The following is a 17,238-nucleotide window of genomic DNA, read 5'->3' on the forward strand; positions in this document are numbered from 1 at the left end:
TACCACACCAACACCACAGTCCTAGCTGACACTTACCAGGGATGGTAAAAAAAAAAAAAAAACCTCTAAACTAGATGGAGTTTGAAACAATAGAAAGGAAACTGAATTTTTCTTTCTCTTGTTTTTTTCTTGTAGTTCAAAAATGTGACATATTGATGGAAAGGTACAGATTGTTCCTATCCAAACACAGTAGTAGTTTCTTTTCTAAAAATAAACATGGCCAATTATGTTTTAGGGAGATTTATTTTCCTTTGTCTTAGTTTTAAACAAAAACATTTTAAAGAAAGTTTTTTAAGACTTTTGAAAATTATCATAGAACAAAATCCAACATTAAATAAGACCATGGGTATTTTTGATGGTGCATTAACACTCTGCAGCTCTGTGTAAGTTTCACTCACTCTCATTCACCAAATATTTATTGAAAACCTACCATATGACAATCACTATACCAGGTGAGGGGAAGTCAAAGGCAATTAAAATCTGGCAGGTCTCTAAGGAATTCATACTCTAATGAAAGAGACTGATCAACCTATTGATTATGGACCGGTATAAGACATCCTGGTTTCCAAAGAGAGTTGAAACTCTTCATTTTCTACTCACCAAATAACTTAACAACTTGTTATTTTCATACCTCAATGAGGCAGTAATAACATTAACATAATAATAATAATAGCTTCTCACATTTGCTAAGCTGTAATTATGTGCCACACAGACTAATAAATGTTTTATATGGATTATTTCATCTTTATAAAAACTCTATGAGGGAGGTAAAAAAAATTTGAAATTTGTCACAATTTTTCAGATACAGCACATGAGGCACCAAAAAGTGTAATAAATTGACCAAGATCGCTTACCTAGAAAGTGGTAAAGACAGAATTTAAACTTGGGCAGTTAGAGTTTTTCCATATGGCATCCAAGTATCCTATTTAAGGCATTGCCTAGAAAGCTATGTCAAGATAGTTGAACCCCAAGAAATACACCTCATCAGTGACCTTCAAACCACCTAGGACTAGGGTGCTCACAGCCAGTCCATATCCCCAGATATTAGCACAAGTGGTGCTAGTATCTGATGCACTATTGGACGCACAATATGCATTATTGGATCTGGTGACTTGAGGAGTCCAGTGAATTCCATAATTCCTCCCAAAGTTCTAGTCATTCATAAAAATTTATTAGATGAAAGACAATGGATTAATCTTAAGATTTTTATGCTTCCTCTGATCTGACCACTCTGGCCCAAAATCAACTCATATCCCTAAGATACAAGCAGCTCCAATCACATCCACAACCAGCCAATACTCAGAGGAAACTATCTACCAAGAGCCACTCACTTCTGATGTTTCAGCAAGTATTACTCATTCTTCTATTTATTCACTCAACAAAATTCAGTGCCTACTAAGTGCCAGGTGTTGTATAAGGCACTGAAGTTAAAACAGTTGACATAGCTCCTACCCTTGTGGTGAGCATGGTCCACCAGGAGACACAGCAACAGATAATTCTGTGGCAATAAAATTTTATTTTGTAATTTTTCATCAACCCTTATTTTAAGTTATTCACATCAACTTGCAGGATGCAAGAAGAGTTCTAAGATAATTTATTTGTGGAATTATGATAGTTTCAGATACATTTGATAGATAAATCACTGTACAGAGGATAAAATGGTTTGTCTAAATGCTTCTAAAAAAAGAGAAAGTGGTAATTTTAGAACAAGTTATATGACTACTCTGAGCTACTAGATCAGAGGCAGTTATACGACTTTAAGTTCATATGAAATTAGCAAATCTAGAAAGTTCTTTCTGAAGCCATTTCAGTAAATATTTTATATTTTTAAAATCTCAGTGAATTGAGGTTTAGTTACAAGATGACTTTAGAACTTCAGATTTACAACAAAAATGGACTATTCCAACTGACTAGCAACATTGCCTTCCCCCACCCAACTCATACTTAAAATTGCATGGTTTTGAATATTTCCTTGTATTGGAACTGCTGATTCATTACAGCCATTACCAATAAGAACTGAATCCTTAATCAGATGTTGAGTTGCTAGAAAACAGATACAACTCTCCTGGTTTCTCTAGAATTACAGTGCACGAAAAATAAAAGGGAGAGGGGGAGGTGACGATAATAGGTTTCAAGAATCTGAAAGAAACATTTTGCAAAGGACAGTGATTAAATGCTGCCTATCCCCATGGAAGTCAGAACGAGAGAAGGAGGCTTCAAATTGCAACAGACATGATTGAAGTTAGATGCCTGAAAGAAATTGCCAGTTGCCCCGGGGAACAAAACAGTGAGCACCGCACTCAGAAACGTTGGTAAATCTCTCTGCCTTGCAAGGTCATCTCCCTGAGAAAGTTTCACTGCCTGCCAGAGACTCAGAGATGGACCACTGCTCTAAGACATCTTGGAGGTCTCTCCCAATCCACAAAGCTATGAGAACCCTGTTTCCTAACCCGGTCACCTCATTCTCCTCTAATCAATCTGTGAACGTTGAGCACTGATTCTGAGCCCAACACTGCAGATAACACAAACAGAAGACATTGTCCCTATCATAATGGATTTGTGGAGGTAGAACTAAGAAGCGATCAAATAAAAGCATATAACAATCAGTATAAAATAAAGTGCCACATTGGGTGATTCCTCTTATAGGAAAAGGGAAAGGGAAAAGAACACCACTTACATGCCAAGCCCTTTTTATACCTTTTCTAAATTAATTCCACAACAGACTCCTAAGACTAATACTGTTTTTCCCCATTTCGAAGTTTAGGAAATTGTGGCTTAGAGGGGATATACACAAGATCATACAGCTAGAAGCAGGAAAAACTAAGAATCACACCCACATATGTCTAACTTCAAAGCTCTTCCCACCAAACCATAATAATGTGGTATTTTGGATCCTGTTAATAACATATTCTTCACAATGGAAATTGTGGCTGTACTGACCACATCATCCCTACTGTTTCCCTCAATACGAGTATCTCCAAAAACAAATGAAAATCTTTTAGAACTGTCTTCAAATGAATAAATAAATACAAAGCTTGAATTTCTATTTTCTTCTTTATGTTTTCTCTTCTAATTAATGAATAATAGTACTTCCATTTTATTATTTGTGATTTCAGAGCTTCCCAGGGAATTAGACAGCTGAATTGGGGTAGGAAAACAGTACATATTAGTTCTAGGCATAGAGATGGATGGATTTAGAGGCACTAAACCAGGAAACAAATTGGGCTTTTACAGCTCAATGTTTTAGAATGAGCTTTAAGTACTCAACAGACAAATCAAGAACCAACATTAAAAAGCCCGGAGTCAGGCACGACCTCTTGCTCCTTTTAAAATCCACATTGTGGGTTTTAAGTTTATAACACTATTTCTAATAATAGCATTTTTTAAGAGCTAAAATTTTGAGACACCATGAAGGATCAAATTGCTAACCTCCACATTATAGTCATGGCCTACAGATTTAGTAAAAAGAAATTTTTTTTAATTAAGTTTCCAATTTTTTCTCTGGGTCCACTCTGCCATGGCCTGTGTCAATCAACATTGCCTATAAACTTCAGTCAATCCCACACCCAGCTTCACGAATGTTGTCCTATCAGCATATCAACTGCACTATTATTACTCTAATACTTTTCTTTAAAGTGATTCTCTTTCTAAACTAAATTTATTTTAAAAATGAATTTTCCATTGCAATTATAAATGACAAATTCACTTCATTTGCCAGAAATTGGAGTTTGCTATAAAAATAAATCCATAACTGTTTTTAAAATAATACATAAAATGTTGGTTTTGCACCTCCTAAAGTCATCTCGCATGCCACTAGTTGCTTGTATATCATACATTAGTAAATATGGATCTTCGTCTATGCCTCTCTTTGGTCCCACAGAACTATCCCCAGGAAACAAGAGGACACAGATGGACAGAGGACAGTGTCTTCTCTTATCTCAAGTGAGATCAGCATAGTGGATCACTTTTCCCAAGAGTGAAAGCCTAGGCATGTCTTTCAGATACTCACCAAGGTGAAAAAGAAAACAGTACTTTGATAGCCCAGAGGAATTGTTCCGCCTTTCCTTTCCTGCTGATACCTGAGCTATCAGGGGTTGGTATCTGAGATGCTTTATAAGAGGCTTGCCTCAGCCACAGGGGAAAGAGGCTATGCTGAGAGCAAAAGTCAGAATCACCCTGACTCCTCACTGTGGCTGCTGATCAGGAAACAGCAGAAAAAGTCAGACCAGTCACTCCCCAGAGAGTTCCTGACAAACAATAGCTTTTCCTTTTCTAAGGTTCGATACAGCTGGAGCATATCTACTTCTAACTCCATCTCGTCTGCAGCTTGGTAACTGGGTTTCCTAAACAAAATTAACGGAAGTGTCAAGGTGAAATTGAAAGCGAAACTGGCAGCAAAGGGCAAATCTAGAGGCCTTTAATGGATTGGAAAGCCAAATGGCAATTTCGAGCTAGGTCCCTTGCCTCAGGCTGGATTAAAACAAGGCAATCACATTTCAGTCTGCTCTTTCAATGATTTTACCAATACATTAGGCATCACAAAGCTTATGTGCGAAGACAATCTTATGCTTGGTTAGAACAGGTGGTTGCCTCTACATGAGATTTAGAATGTCCCCAAAATGCTCCCCCACCCCAAATATATCTCCCCTCATGGTTTGCCCATGTTCTTGAAGCTAAGTGGAGGCTTCTTCAGGAACAAAGCTATGAATATCACTCTTAAAGAGCAAATGCTGATCCTAAGGGCAGCCCATTAAGGCAGGTTCAGCTCACAATAGCAACCACAAATTAAATGTTGGGATTAGACATTTAGTCACCTAGAACTAGGGCTTAAAGCCATGGGACTCAGATAGGTAAATCTGGGCAAAAGTGAAGCAATGAGGAATATATCAAAATCACTTAAAAGGTTTTTCAAAATATACATGCCCAACAAACCAAGTCCCAAATATTCTGACTCCATAGACCTGGGAAGACAGTCAAGAATGTGACATGATTGGGTCAGAGACTCCTTGTGAGAATGTGAGCAGGAGACTTAAATGGGAATAAAAGACTTCTGAAGAGAAATTCCCCCTACTTTACACAAACTTGTTTGTATCTTTGAGGCAATAGTCATGGTAACAGCACAATTTCCAACTACTATCTATTTCTGAATGAAGAGGATGTTAGAAAATATTAGCCTAAGGTATGCCTCTGCATCAGTATATCTCTTTCCTGCAGAGAGCATGCAGCACTGGGAAACACGGGCCAGCAGCTGGGCATCATGGGAATGTTCCTGCTTTGGGGATGTATTCACCCCACTTAAGAACGCTAATCTGCTCTCCAAGTCTGCTGTGCCACCTCCTGCTTTTCCTTTATTCTTACAGATATGGGAGCTCAAGGAAGACAATCTGGGAAACTCAGGTTTCAGCAAGCTATGCATATTATAAGAAGAGTGAATTCTCCCTCCCTCCCATTGTCTCTTGCAAAATACTCCCTACTTAAATTGCAAACCTTGGAGCCAACACGTCTGCCTCTAGCTGCCTCATCATTCATAACCTTGTTATGCAAATAAAACAAAGATAAATTAAAATTCTAATTGAACCCTAATCAAAGTAGCCCCCAAAAAGCATTCTTAAATGGTACTGAATTCCAGTACATCCCCATTTTGTGTTTGTTATCAGTTTTTAATCAATTCAGCTGAAGAGAAGTCGATGAACAAATGATCTGCTTGATATTTCTAATTTCCATGTATTTGGTGCTCTGCATTCTTTGTTAAAACCTCCTCAAATGATGGGAGTGGGTCAAACCAAGGCCCTTAAATGACAAACGCAGAATCAATCAAAGCAGACAAAGTAGAGATTTAAATGGACCCACAGAGCCTTGAAGAACTGAGAAAATACCTTACAGAAACTTTGTTTATATTATTGCTGGAGGCCTGAGCAGTATCACCTCAGCTCTTTCAGAGAATGTACACCTCCTCACATAAAGTCGTGCTTTTCAACCCTCTTAATCTTACCGAAAGCCTCCACAAAATGTAAATATTTATGACTCACAAGCTGCACTTCCTTCACCCTGTTCCATATTATTCTCCCACAGAACGCTGGGTTTAAGGTAGTTGCAGGGCCTCATCTCTGAGAAAAACAAGAATTTTTAAGAGTCTTACTGCGACTTGCTCCAAGAGAGCAGATGATTGTTATGAATTTCCCTCAGGGAAAGACTTGTTGAACTAAAATGTCTGAGAGAGACTTCCTATCGCATCGACTACACAGGCTTTTTTCCAGAAGCTTCTATTGATGAAATAGGAAATAGAACTAGGGAGAGACAGAAAATTATCGGATGTGTGGTATGTGGAAAAGTTCCCATGGCCAAAATCATCTCTCCTGCTGGTCCTTCAGAACTTAGACAAAAGTGCAGCCTCCAAGGAGCCCTTGTTCAGTACCCTTATGTATCAGAGATTTTGCCTAATCGAAAAGTCTGGGGAAAAAGTCAGAAGACCTGGGTTCAAGTTCCAATTCCACCCAGTTCCTGGTAGTGTTGTCCTGGACAAGTAACAGTGTCTCTAAAACAGAATAAGATTTGTTCTGCTTACTTGTCAGAATATTTATGGGGATCCAGTGGGATAATGAGTGTAAAAGTGCTTTGAAAACATTTAAGAGATTAACAAATATTATCTAAGAAGTAGTACGCTAATAAAATCACCCAGTGGAAATATCTTTTAAAATTTGACAATACAGAATTATCATTGCCCCACCCCATGGGCGCCATGGCTTTACACCATCATGCTAACCCATGTAGTCCATTTTGTGGAATTCACAATGCTAAAATCTTCTGCTGCCTTCTGTTCTCTTATTGAAATATATATCCAAAGAGAGTATAGAATTTGCCTGAGTATAAGATGCCTTACATGCATCCTCCTTCCATGCCTCTTTAAAAATGGCTTCCCGGAAGATTACTTTAAGATGGAAACACAGAATATTAGAAATGTATAAATTGAAAATCTTCTTACCTGTCTGCAGCACTGTGACTGGAAAGTCCCAGAGGATAGAAAGAGTATGACAATACTGATTCTGAGCAGGGTGCCAGCCTCCCGGATAAATGATTGTTTAGCATCTATTTATGAAGCAAGCCCGTGCCCAACATTTCTAAAGAACACGAGTCAGCAGGTTTTTATGTAATTTAACCAAAGTAAAATGGAAAAAGGTACAAGCTGTATGCAAATCTGTGTCAATTTAAGGAACATAAATACTGTTATTACATCATTTTAAAGTGCTCAGAATTTTCTTTTAACCATAGAACACAGAAATAAGGAAAGAAAATGCATGTTTAAGCCAATATAATTAAAAAGGAGTAGTTTATTGACTCTCAGAATCCAAAACTGAATATGAAACACATTTCAGGCTTTGGCTGATGGTAAGAGGAAAGTCAAAATACCTGGCCTGAACTCCAGGGTCACCTATTTATCTTACTTGGTTTATGCCACGGCGAGTCACCTAACTTTCCTAAGACCTACTTTCATGTCACTTTTTTCACAAATTTGTTGAAGATCAAAGGAAATACAGGACCCTGGGCTTCTGCTTTTGACCATGATGCAATAGCCGGTATCAGACTAACTATCCTACTAGGGATAATTACACAATCTGAATAAAATAAAAAATACAACTCTCTGAAGGTATCAGCAAGCAGTTAAGGCAGGTAGGACTTGACAGCACAAGTTCCCAGAAAGAGGAGAAACACGCTGAGGTGAGTTCCATACTTGTCCCTGCAGTTTACTTGGGGAATTGGCCGATTCTCTGTATAATGAGAATAGAGGGTGAGTGGAACACAGTGGCCTGGAGCTTGCAACAGTTTCAATGGGCTGGGAACACAGAGGTTGGAGTTCAGGACCTCCAAGTTACCAGAGACTTGAGACCAAGGTCCAAGAGAAGTGAGCCCAAAATTCTGTATCTAATTCCTCCTTAAGACATTTTCTAACTCCTAAACTGTGCATGCTCAGGTTGAGACACCAACAAATCAAATGGAAACCAACAGCTGGGAGACCGAAGGGCTGAGCAGAGGTTTCAGTTGTCTAAAGGAGACACAGGTAGGAGTTCAGGTAAACACTTCACAATTTCTACTGAGACCCCAAAAGGGCTACGCCCTAGGGGGAAAAATGTCTGTGTGCTAGGAGTAAAGGCAAACCAAAACTAGACCAGTCCTAACAAAGCCTCAAACCCAGTATTGACTGGAAGAAATGATCTGCTTATACTTTATCTACCTACCAGAATAAAAATTAAATTCATGCTGGAAGTAGATATCATCCAGAGCTTCTACAATATTTTACACACAATGTTTAGTATTGAATGCAAAATTACTAAATATGTCACAAAACTGGTCGAAATAATCAAAAACAAGAGAAAAAATAATCAAGAACTCAATTCATTGAACATTCTAATATTGCGATTAGCATATAGAGATTTTAAAATAGCTATAACCAATAAAACCAAGAAAATAAACAAAATATAGGAAACTTCACAGGCAAATTCAAATGTATTTTTAAAAACTTAAATGGAAATACTGGAACTGAAAAGCGTAACTTAAGAATTCAATAGAAGGGTTTAATAAAAGAGTGGCCAAAGGAAGAGAGAATTAGTAAACTAAAAAATGTTGTTCTCAATCAAAACCCAGCAAATTATTTTACAGATATGAAAAAATTGATTCTGAAATGTATATGGAGAGGCAAAAGAGCCAGAATAGCCAACACAATATTGAAGAAAAAGAACAAACTTGGAGGACTGATGCTACCTAACTTCAAGACTTATTATAAAACTACAGTAATCAAGACAGTGTGGGATTGGCAAAAGAACAAATAGATCAATGAAACAGAATAAAGATCACAGGGATAGACCCCCATAAATATTATCAACTTAGCTTTGACAAAGGGGCAAAGGCAACACAATAGAGAAAAGATAGTATCTTCAATAAATGATGTTAGAATAACTGGACATCTACATGCAAAAAAATGAATCTAGGCACAGACCTCAACACCCTTCACAAAAATTAAGTCAAAATAGATTGTAGACCTAAATGTAAAACACAAAACTATAAAACTCCTAAAAGATAACATAGGAAAAAACCTAGATGACTTGGTTTGGCAATGACTTTTTAGATATACCACCAAAGACACAAATCCACGAAAGAGATAATTGATAAGCTAGACTTCATTTAAAATTAAAAACTTCTGCTCTGCAAAAGACAACATCAAGAGAATGAGTGGCAAGCCACAGTCTGGGAGGAAACATTTGCAAAACACACATCTGATAAAGGACTGTTATCTAAAAGGTACGAAGAATTCTTAAAACTCAACTAGAAGAAAACAAACAACTTGATCAAAAAAATAGGTCAAAGACCTTAACAGACAACTCACCAAAGAAGATATACAGATGGCAAATAAGCATATGAAAAAATGCTCCACATCATATGTCATCAGGGAAATGCAAATTAAAACAACAATGAGATACCACTATATACCTCTTAGAATGGCCAAAATCCAGAACACTGACAACACCAAATGCTGGAGAGGACATGGAGCAACAGGAACTCTCACTCATTGCTGGTGGAAATGCAAAACGGTACAATCACCTTGGAAGAGAATTTGGTGGTTTTTACAAAACTAAACATATTCTTACCACACAATCCAGCAGTTTTGCTGATCCTTGGTAATTACCCAAAGGAATTGAAAAGTTATGTCCACACAAAAACCTGCATATGGATGCTTATAGGAGCTTTATTCATAATTGCCAAAACTTGGAAGCAACTCAGATGTTCTTCAGTATGTGAATGAATAAATATATTGTGGTATACCCAGACATTGGAATATTATTTCAGCACCACTAAGAAATGAACTATCAAGCCATGGAAAGACATGGAAGAATCTTAAATGCATATTGCTAACTGAAAGAAGTCAATCTGAGAAAGCTACATACTGTATGATTCCAACTATATGCCATTCTAGAAAACACAAAACTATGAACACAGTAAAAAGATCAGTGGTTGCCAGAGGTAGGGTGGGGGAAGGGATGAATGGGCAGAGCACAGAGGATTTTTAGGGCAGTGAAAATACTCTGTATGATATTATAATGACGGATATACGTCCTTACACATTTGTCCAAACCCATAGAATGTACAACACCAAGAGTGAACCCTAAGGTAAACTATGGACTTTGGGTGATTATGATGTGTCAAAGTAGGTTCATCCGTGGTAACAAATGCACCACTTTAGTGAGTGATGTCGATAATGAGGGAAGCTGTGCATGTGTGTAATCACGGGGTATATGGGAAATCTCTGTACCTTCCTCTCAATTTTATTGTAAACCTAAAACTGCTTTCAAACAATAAAGTCTTCAAAAAAATAGGTTATTAGAAAATATACAGATTAAAGCACAGAGAGAAAATAAAAGGTGGAAAAATCAGAAAAAACATACAGCACATATGGGTAACATATTTGGAATCCCAGGAAAGGAAAGGAGAAAGAAGATGGAACAAAAGCAATATTTAATGAAATGGTAGCCAAAATTTTCCAAAACTAACCAAAGTCAGCAAGCCACAAATTTAAGAACCTTCCAAGCAGGATCAATGCACAGAAAACCACACTTAGGCACATCATAGTCAAACTACTATAAATCAAAGGCAAAGAAAAAATTTTTAAAGCAGCTGGGGATGGGAGTGGGGGTTGGAGATATATCTCCTTCAAAGGAACAACTAGACTGATAGATGACTTCTCAATAAAAACTACCAGAACACAAAAATGGGAAGACAAATTTAAAGAGCTGGGGGAGAAAAAAAACGAAACCTGCCAACCTAGAATTCTATTTCAAAAGTAAAGGTAAATAGAATGCAGAATGTAAAAGCATTTCGTGAACGCCAAAGCACTATAGAAAAATACAAGGGAAGGAAAGCAATTGGATGCTGACTTTGAAAATCTTCATTTAGAAAAATATGCTTGTAGATGAGAGTAGTAAGTTCAATATCTTCTGGGGCAGCTTTATTTTTCTGGATAATTGCAGATTAGAACCTTGGTATGGACCAGCCTTCTTACAAAGAGGTTTCTTGAGAAATAAAAGTAGCTATTTGAGAAAGAACATGTAAATAAATTATCAAAAATCCTACACTATTGTCTTAGTTGATTCGGGCTGTTATACCAAGAATATCAGAGACTGGGTGACTTAAACAACAAACGTTTATTTCTCAGAGTTCTGGAGGCTGGGAAGTCCAAGATCAAGGCACCAGCAGATTCAGTACCTGGTGAGGGCTCACTTTCTAATTCATAGATGGCCGTCTTATTGCCGTGTCCTCACATGGCAGAAGGGGCAAAGTGGATCTCTGGGTCTCTTGTACAAAAAAGAGCACTGATCCCATTCATGAGAGCTCCACCCTCATGACCTAATCACCTCCCAAAGGCCCCACTCCTAATGCCATCACATTGGGGGTTAGGATTTCGACATATGAATTTGGGGGGGACATAACCATTCAGTCTATAGCAACTATTGCCATGGAATTGGTTTGGATATAGATAGTTCAACAAAGATGTATCACTTTTAGACACCTCAATCTACATTAAAGTTGATTTTTACTTCCCACTCCCCCACGCACACATACATTCTCTACTCACCAAATATAAGCTATAATTAGATCCAATAACTAAACAATATACAAGCATAAAAATAAAACTTCCATGGTATTACTAAAATCCTGTAGGGATGATGAATGCTTTGAGGTGTAGATAATAACCATTATCTGTTTCTGAGAATCCCTCATTGATTTTTTTAACTTCTGAGTTTTCTAAGAAAAGGTGTTGCAATATAAATATTTTGATTAACAATTACTAAGTATGTGTGTCTTTATATTGAGGAAGGGCAGTAAATTGAAGACCTTCTGATTATTAAGTAGCTAACATACATCAGATAATGTGCTGAGCAAGTTACCTGAATTATATCATTTCATTCTCACAATTCTATCAAATATTATGTTTTCTATTTTAAAAGACAGAAATTGAAGCAAAGGGAATAAATATTTCAAGATTGCACAGCTAGAAAGTGACAAGGTCAACAAGAGAGCACAAAAATGTTAACATTATCTATGGTTCCCAGTTAAAAATATTCAGGAAAATCGCATGCTTGATTTATTTATTAATTGATACATGATTCTTCAGTGATAGTAGGCATTTTGAATGCAAGGCTCTCAGGATGGACTGTTAATTCTTCTAGAGCAGAATGGTCCAATAGAACTTTCCGTGATAATGGAAATGTCCTATATATATGCTGTCCAATACAACAGCCATAGCTACATGTGTCTATTAAGCATTTGAAATGTAACTAGCATGACTGAGGAACTAAATTTTAAAATTTTATTTAAATTTAATTAATTTTGATTTAAATAGCCACATACAGCTAGTGGCTGCCATATTGAACAGTTGTCATTTCTAAAGCATTTGGATATCATTAAGAAAATTATTATAATATTACTCAAGAGTGCAAAATTTTATGGCTTATCAGATGTACGTGGACTGGATTGTATATTTCAAAATATACATGCCCTCAGAGGCAGTTACCAGGGCCATGTGTGTAAATAATTTTAACAGAAAGATACAAAAAGACTGAACTTTTGAAAAAATAAACCAAAAAGATTCTATACATAAGACAGTGTAAATTCTATTCGGAACCAACTCCTTTGAAATAAATAAGTCTCAGAGTTCGAGTTAGCTAGTTCATAAGAGTTATTTCTATTAGTGTTAAAAAAAATGAAAGTTTTGAAAGATGACCTTCTGTAACATCATACTAAAAAGAAACAAAGTGAAATCGTCAATGTGAAGAAAAAACAGTTCACTGGAAATATTGTATGTTTCCCAAATCACTGAGACAGAGACTCAACAGGGAGCTAATCCTGAATATCTATAGAGAGATGGCCTCTGCACTGACCTTCAGAGGGAGAAAGCACTCTATAAAGATGCTCTAAGTACAAAAAAATCTGGATCTTTATTTTCATGCTGCTTCTAACTTTGTTGATTTTTTTCCAATCTAGTGAAATGTCATCAAGAGTTAGGAGATCTGTATTCTAGGTCCAGCTCTAACTCCATGATCCAAACTAGTCACATAATTTCTGTGTGTCTCAATTTACTTGCCTATGAAAAGAGATCGGCCAAATGATGTTTTAAGTTGCTTCCAGCTCTGACATTCTAGGTCTCCAATAAATGCCTCCCTTGTCCTTTAACAACTTAAGCCTAAATCAGGTTCTACAAAGCAAACTGCAGTATTGTATAATACATGAGTGCAAAGTGTGCCTGAGCTGGTATATAAAAGCTGAGTCACATCCACTCTTGTGTAAAATTTGACAACCTCTTGAAACATGTTTTGAGGACAAGTCTTCACCCAGGACACATTGCCAAATGTCTAGGCCCTTTTCAAACCCCTTCCTGGGATTTGAGGTGAGTGGGCAGTGTACACCATAGAAGTGATTAGTTTACTGTTCACCCCATAAAAAGTGAGATGATGCGGTCCCTACAGTCAGTTGTTTCAGGGTCATGGCAGTTTTATCTGATAAGAACTCTGAGCTTAAACAGTGAACCTGCAATGATTTACACGCTCCCTTTCATTCCAAAACTCATTAAGTTGTTAAGCATATTGAATAGTCACTCTTCCCATACACATTAAGACCAGTGGAAACTGAACTTCCTTCTCTCCACCCAGGCACACACATAAAAATTAAACCATTTACGACTGTTTGGGGCTGATATGAAGCAATTCTTGTCCTTGATGTTGCTACCCATTCTTTGGACTGGCTCACATATTGACATCTCTTATACAATGGAACAGCGAATTTGAGGCCGTAGTTCCCTTATGACTATTAAATCTTAAAATTCCAGACTTTGAACAAAGAGTGTAGCTATAGTGCCAATTAGCAAAAATCAAAGAAACCATATCTGAATCTGTCCAAACACATGGGTCTGGAAGAGACACCCAAGGACCTTGCATGTGAAGCACTCTGAGAAAATTTACAAGGGACCTGTCCTCAAGTTGTTTTGTTTGGGAACAGAATAAGCTTGGAAATAATTACAGTGACGAAGTCAGTTTCCCCTGGACCTGATCCTTGGCATTGCCAGGAAACTTAACGCTGTTTAAAATGCTGCCGAGAACTATTGGCTAGACCCTACACAGTTCTAAAAAAAATGAAAAAAAAAGTCTCTATAGTCATGTAAATCCCTATTGCCTCAAACCCACAATGGCTAACAATTATTTTACAATTGACAAGATTTTGAGCACAGTGTGTTGGAAAGGACCTATCATTTTCAGAGATCTTGGTCTCTTTATAAGTACTTGGGAGTTCTGCCAGACAATACACTAAGTCATTATTGCTGGACTGCTGTATGGAAACGTCAAGATATATTTATCCACTACTGTGCATTATACAGCCATGGCTACTCAGGGATGGGCAGTACAAATGGGTTTTTCTTTTCATGCTATTAATTATAAATTGGGGAAACCAGAAAACAGATCAATTAAAGCCAAGTTAGCACAGCTAAAGAAAGTGCTTGGCAATTTCCTTAAGAAAATTGTGGCAAATATGAAAATGTCAATAAACCCAAAGAGAAAGAAGCTAAATAATGAAAGATTATTTTATTATTCAATGTCCTTTCTAATGTTTAAATAATTAATAATAAAAAATATTTATTATTTCCACTATTGGTTCAAATGTTTTCTTCTGTTAAAATTGCAAGGTGCCAAATGTTTTCTTTTCATAACTTTGTTAACAACTAAAGGCTAATCTCTGTCTGGCAAGATTTGTTTCTATTGGTTTCATAACAAGGTAGCTTTGTTGTGTTTCTTCTATGTTTGAATCTGTTATCACTTTAAGTTACAATACCTCTTTGGATTCTGTTATCATCAATCACATATATTAAAATCTGATTCCTTTTTATTTGGCAAATTCACTTCTTTATGTTTGTTTAAAGACCACGATAAGGTTTTTTTCCCTTCTTGAATATGCAGACTATCATCAGAGATGGAATTTCTAGATAGATCAGCAAGTAGTTCAAGATGCTGCTGACTGCAGCATTATAAATAATTTACAACACATCAAATGTTTAATAACGTCTCCTAACAAAAATGAAAAATGAACTCTGCATGGCAATATACCATGCTTGATTCTAAAATAAATATAGCTATTAATGTGGGCATTTATTAGATAAAGATATCATTTCATGGCATGTTTACCTACCTCAAAAATGGGAAATTACACACCTACACCAAGGGCATAAAATTATCTGTCAATAACAGAATATTTGATTTTCAAAACAGAAATGTAGTAGCTAGATGTATATCCACCTATCTTTTTTCAAAAGCGTTTCTTACCTCTAAAACATTGCTAATATTTTCAATATACCCATATACACCCCTCTATCCTCAGCCTCCCTCTCTGTCCAAATAGGATGAGCAGATGAAAGAGATGATAAATGCTTAATTATTAGCTGAGAATTTCTTAAGAAAGTGCAGTTTGAATGAATGGGTAGATAAATTTAATAGAATGTTCGTTTCAGATGAAGGAAATGATAGATGGATCTCTGTCTAAATATTCAAGAAGTTTATCATTTGCCTTCTTCACACATTTATTTAAATCCACCCCTCATGTGAAAAAAAATTAATTTTCTCAAGTAAAACAATTTCTAAAAACTTAGTTTGCCACCCTTGGGATCCAGTTCCTGAGATAAACCTACTGAAGTTCCACTAGTCTCAATAGAAATCTTGTACCTGATACCAGTGGAGAGAGAGGCCCTCAGTAACCACTTCAATTTGTACTAATCATTTGTTACGGTATGAGAGAAAAGTGTATATGTGTGTGTGTGTATGTTTCATAAGAAAAAACTATTCTTAGCCAGCCCTGATGGTCTAGTGGTTAAAGTTTGGCACCCACCGCTTCGGCAGCCCAGGTTCATTTCCTGTTCACAGAACCACACTTCCTGTCTGTCAGTTGCCATGCTGTGGTGGTGGTCCACATAGAAGAACTAGAGGGACTCACAACGAGGATATACAACCATGCACTAGGGGGCTTTGAGGAGAAAGAAAAAGAGGAAGTTTGGCAACAGGTGTTAGCTCAGGAGGAATCCTTCCCTGCAAAAAGAAAAAAAAAAAAATTAAAAATTAAATGGGTAAAATTATTACAAAAAGAAAAAACTATTCCCAGCCCTATCATTTACACAGATGATACACAGTATAATATTTAATTTTATTAATAATTTGCTTACTCTAGCAAAAAATGACAGAAGCTCCCCAGTGGAGATTGGAGAAACATCAGGAAGGTTGAGTGGAAATAGGTGGTAGCGATAATTGATACCAACACTATTGTTATTATGAATAAGAAAATTTTCATTCTAGGAAACATCTATTTGAAAATTCCATTCATGACAAAATTCAAAGAATAATGCCATTTAATTTTATGAATCCTCAGGAGATTATAAAAATTGCCAAGATATAATGAAGGCAGTTTGCAAAAGAAGTAGACTAATTTTACATTTAATTTCAATGCAAGAATCCTAAATAAAATGATACCAGGTAGATTTCAGTGTACATTAAAATAGTAAATGTAATCAAGTGTGTTAAAATGTTAATAAATGTATTATAATAATAAAATTCAAATAATAATATACCCAGAATGCCAGGATGGCTTAATGTTAAGAAACCTAATGATATAACTCACATTAGGAGAAAAATCACATTGTCATTGCAAAAATTAAAATAATGAACATATTAAAATTTAATAAGTATTTCTGCTTTAAAAAAAATAGACTTAATCATTTAGAATGATATGACCTTCCTTGATGGTGACAAATATACATATTTAGAAAAAGCGCATTTAATTGACATCTACTTGATCAACTTCCAGGAATAATAACTGCTTCGCTGTCTTTCTAAAAAGGAAGTTGTTGATCATGGGTTTATGAATGCTGGTAGATAGGAGGCTGCTTCTCAATGGGCTTATCCACTTTTGTTCCAATTTGTAAGTGTATACTTAAAAAGTTCTATGTTCCAAAACTTGTTTGTACTGGTCATACTGTGCTATAACAACATAAGTAAACTAGATGCTACAACAGTCAATAAAACATAAGTGCGAAAAAAGAGTTATTGTTTCTCAGAAAATTAAATTAAATTCTTTGGAATGACCCATTAAGTGTGAACCATTTAAAAGCACTTCAGAAAATTATAATGGTTTGCGTTAAGGTCACAAAGTTTAGAA

This window comes from Ceratotherium simum, chromosome 9 (genome assembly GCF_057802395.1).
Source record: "Ceratotherium simum simum isolate JZ-2026a chromosome 9, ASM5780239v1, whole genome shotgun sequence".
Lineage (NCBI taxonomy): Eukaryota > Metazoa > Chordata > Mammalia > Perissodactyla > Rhinocerotidae > Ceratotherium > Ceratotherium simum.